The following is a 4,900-nucleotide window of genomic DNA, read 5'->3' as shown; positions in this document are numbered from 1 at the left end:
AGACTCACGGAGCAAAGATGGATCCTCCTCTGCAGCCTCAGAGCACAGACAGCGAAGCAGGACTCCTGTTGTTCTGACTGTGGCTGCACTGATGCTTTGTATCATTTTATTCCATTGTAATCGAAACCTCTGCTGTGCGAGTGTGAGATAAGACAAATGGGAAATCCTGCATCTCTGTATTAATCTCCAGCGGCTTTGTACTTGAATCAGAGCCCCACCGGACCAGGAGCTGTTTCCTCCCCCTTTCTCTTCTCATCGCAGCCACAGAAGGCAATGGGACCTGGCACCTGGAGCCATTCATCTCCCTTTGACTCACACATCTGACTGAAGACACACGGGGAGTTTCCTGCCAACACTTCTGACGTTGACTAATTCTTCATTAGTTGTCTGGAAGCTTCTTTGAGACAGTTGGTGGTATTTTCTGCAGCTTCGTCAGAAGAAATGACTTCTTTATTTCGTATGTCAGCGGACCGTGCAGAGCGTCAGGTCGTAGGTTTCCATCAGCATCTGATCACTGACTCATCATCCGACGGTCCCACGTCACAGCGAGGGCTAGTTTCCAGCTCCAGATGTGAGGTTGTGAATGTCTTCACTGTTCCCGTCCTATAGGTTCAGTAATTCAGCTCCCTAATTTAGACGATGAGTGGTCTCTCCTTCATCCTGGAATCAAAAGGCGCAGCAGGGAGCCGACGCCCAGAGGCCGATGAGGGGGGGAGGCCGAGCTGACGCCCTTTGAGTTTCCCCCATGGAGACTAATTAACCTTTGGGCTTCTTCAAGTCGCCACCGTGGCTGCGACTGTGTGCAGAATCACACTGAGACCACGCGTTTGACTCTGTGGGCGCTGATGACATTTCCTCTTGAACTTCTGCGTCCCGGCTCCTTTTCCAGGCACGGCCGAGCTTCACCAGACTCATTATCTACGTAACCAAAGCAGATCGACCTCCTCCTTTCAGTGTCACTGTGGACGTGGAGGATTTATGAGTCATTAGCAAGACATGTTTGTTTAAAAGGACCATTTACGCCGCCTTTCAGCCACCTTTGAGTGAAGCTTAGTGTCAAACCCTTTCTGTGTATAATTGGACGCTTGACATTCCTGCCTCCCTCTTCATCTTGTCTCTCCAACATCTGCCTCGCCCCTGTTGCCTGTTTTATTGCTCTCCATACGTTTGCTCCACCCACACGGACGATTTGGTCTCCAACAAATAAAAGCAGTGCGGCCGTGAGGGACAGAGGAGGAGGCACTGGGGCGTTTGTGACACATCACTGGAAACTACATAGATCAGAATAAAAATCTGAGATGCTGACGCTGGCAAAACAAAAAGAACATTCAGTGTGAGAGTGTTGAGTTCAGCTGCACTTTGTAAATATATTTTGGTAATGGATGTGCAGCCCATCAGCCTGTTTGCTATAAATATTAAACCTGAAGCCTAATGTTCCCTCGCTGAGCCGTGTGATGTGGACCTGAAAGTTTCTACAGGCATTAACAGGCTGTTTATTGGCCATTAGGGCAACATGCAATCGCTCCGAAGTTTACTTCCTCTCCACTAATGTGAGAAATGTCAAACTTTACCTCGGTCCCCGTGTGACGTCGGCCCCAGAGACGGAGACCCCGTAGATCAGGCCGTGACTGAAGCCTGATGCATCTGATTGTATTCTGTAGGAAAAGGGTGGGAGCGTCCGGTGTCCGTGTTCTACGTTTTTAGATTTCACCCACAATGTTTGATTTTAAGAGCTTGTGCAGAGCTGACTCCTTCTGAAGCAATAAGAAGTCGACGGCACAACTGCTTGACTTTACTGCTTGTTGCCATTGTCTATTTGCAGCCTCGAGCCAAATATTCTCCAACACACAACACCGACGCGCACAACAAATGTACTTTGACACACAACCAAACACACGGCGACGCACAATCTCATATGTGCACAGCGGGTGCTTTACAAGAGAGAGTGGAAAGCTCTATTACTCTTCCTCCTCTCACAATTTCTCAGGGGGTCTTAAAAAGTAATGTGTTTTCAAATGCAGGGCTCTGGCTTGTCGCGAGGCCTGGCTGGATGTGATATATGAGCTGAGGAGCAGGGAAAGGGCAGCCGCATTCATACAGAGCAGGGAGCCAGCGCTCACGTACTAGGAGGAAAGCATGGGAAGAGCTAACGAGCCCAATGAACGCCGGCGCAGACGTCAGTGGAGCAGAACCGCCTCGGATTGTGCTGCGAGCGTGTTCCCCAGCAGCTCTGTCATAACGGTATATTGAATCTGATCTTACTCTCGTGGCAATAAATGGGTTAAGGACATAATTAGTAGCTGAACAGCCCAGTTTTCAGTTGAGCCGTAAGTTGCATTAGTATTTACAGGTGAACTAAAAATGGGGCCATTGATTTCCTGTCGTCAGCTGCACAGCAGAGAAGCGAAGCAGGTGGATAAAAGTACAGGATATTACTGCATGTTGGAGCTACTGGGATTCATGGAAGCCAGCGTGGACCTCCAGCACACTGTCAGGAGGCGCAGTCGCCCAGTTCTGCTCCAGCAGCGACTGGAACGGTGTCCACCCAGTCACGCCCGCCTCCATCCGTTGGTGGATTCCTGTCCTGGGGTGTGTGTGTGTGTGTGTGGGGGGGGGGGGGGGGGGGGGGGGGGTTGGAAGCATCTTCACTCTCATCCTTAAAGTATTTAAGCCACGTCCTCCTCATGCTGCACCGACACCTACTCTGAAACAACAATGTCGTGAGCTAGAAACACATCCATCATATCCTTTGTCCTCCGCTCCGCCATGCGTCCGTCCCTCGTCCTCTGTAACACACACTCGCCTCTGTTTACATGTGTGACCATGAGCGCCCGCATCCATTTGTGTGATTCACTCTTAGCGCCATCGATTGGGCGTGTGTTGTGTTCATCACGGTGATGAGCTGCTAAAAGGACTAAATGGGTTTCGGCGTTTAAGGTGGTGAAGTGTAACTATAGAGAGAGCACAGAAAAGCAATTAGAAATCCAATTACACCTATAATCACTGGGAATCATGCTGCTTAATCTTGTCCTTGTATAGTGAGCGCATGCTGGAGGGAGCAGAGGTTGGCTGTCGTTGTGACATGGCCATGGATTCATCACAGGGCGTCGCTCATAGTTCTGATTTCTGCACCGTGTCCTGTGTCTAATTAAAGCGTTCACCTGCCGTACATCCAGAACTCGCTCCAAACCAAGTAGAAACCCACCTGAAGAGATCCAAACTCATGTTCAGGTGTGTTTAACACACACTTACAGTATAAACCTCTTTTTCCATGTTTATTCAAGCTGCTTTAAACGGTGGGGTCAGTTCCAATCAGTGCTGCCTGTGCTCTGCACGGAAGACAGCGTTCCCTTCTTCTCCTGCTTCTCTTTTTTCATCTTCATCTTCTTTACGTTTTCCTCTTTCTCCTCCTTCTTCTTCTCCTAATATATACATGTATATATATATATATATATATATATATAATTATTATTATTATTTCTTCTATTTATATATTTTTTTTACAATTGTGACTTGTAGTTTTTTCCTGTAAATATATTTGTTTTGGTAATTAAAGTTCTTGTTAAAGGTCAAAGTTCTTCTTCTCCTCCTCCTTCTTCTTCTTCTCCTCCTGCTTCTTCTTCTTCTTCTCCTTCTTCTCCTCCTGCATTGCAAGCTAGACACACTATTTGGTTCACAAGGAGAAATAAAATGAAAGGGACAAGTTGTTCCAATGCTGAGCTCCTGTTCAGGAAGTTGGTGGCTGAACGTGTAAAGATTAAATTTGGTTATTATAAAATGGTGTGAGACCTCAAGAACTTTGGTTTGGTTTGGGGATATAAAGGAGTTTTGTGTTTAGTGTTTTAAGACCTTCTTGTTTTGAATTTCTGACTGGGTAAGTGAATTGATATGTTTTATTATTACTGCTGTATTTGTTGTTGTCTCTATTATTATTGTTTTTGGTTGTTTGTTTCTGTAAATATTTTTGTATATTTTCTTATTTTTGTGTGAATTCCTGTTAAAGGTCAAAGGTCGTCTCCTTCTCCTTGTCTTCCTTCGTCTTCTTCTTCTTCATCTTCATCTTTATATTCATCTTCTTCTTCATCTTCTCCTCCTTCTTCTTCTCCTCCTCTTCTTCTTCTCCTTCTTTTTCTTCTTCATCTTCATCTGCTTCTTCTTCTTCTTTCCTCTCAGCCATGATCTGAAGCCCCTGCAGTCGTGCGAAACATAAGGCTTTGAAGTATAATCTTAGAAATGTCTGCAGCCGTTCTATGATCTGTCTCAGACCACAGCAGCTCATGTGTATTGATTGAATTGTTGAGCTTTTTATGAATTTTCATTTAAAGACCAAAGGGAGAAATTACACATGTTCTTTACTAGTGCTGTGCTGATGTCTCCCACTGGGATGAATATTCTTTGTTTTTAAACCGCAAACTGCAAAATGGAAACAGTTGTTTGAATTCAATTACGTAGGTTTGCGAACAAATTTTGCGAAACCAGAGTTTCATACCACAAAAACTGAGAAGTTCGGTGGCGGGTGAATCCGTGTATCTGTCCAACGGGTACGGTGCTGATCGGGTGCTGATCGAGTGCTGATCGGGTGCTGATCAGGTGTTGGTCGGTTGCGGATCGGGTGCTGATCGGGTGCTGATCGGGTGCTGATCGGGTGCTGATCTGGTGCTGATCGGGTGCTGATCAGGTGCGGATCTGGTGCTGATCGGGTGCTGATCCGGTGCTGATCGGGTGCTGATCTGGTGCTGATCGGGTGCTGGTCAGTAGCTGATCTGGTGCTGATCGGGTGCTGGTCGGTAGCTGATCTGGTGCTGATCGGGTGCTGATCGGGTGCTGGTCGGTTGCTGATCGGGTGCTGATCTGGTGCTGATCCGGTGCTGATCGGGTGCTGATCGGGTGCTGATCGGGT

This window comes from Betta splendens, chromosome 15 (genome assembly GCF_900634795.4).
Source record: "Betta splendens chromosome 15, fBetSpl5.4, whole genome shotgun sequence".
In the NCBI taxonomy this organism is placed as follows: Eukaryota; Metazoa; Chordata; class Actinopteri; order Anabantiformes; family Osphronemidae; genus Betta; species Betta splendens.
Note: the sequence above shows the minus strand (reverse complement) of the source record.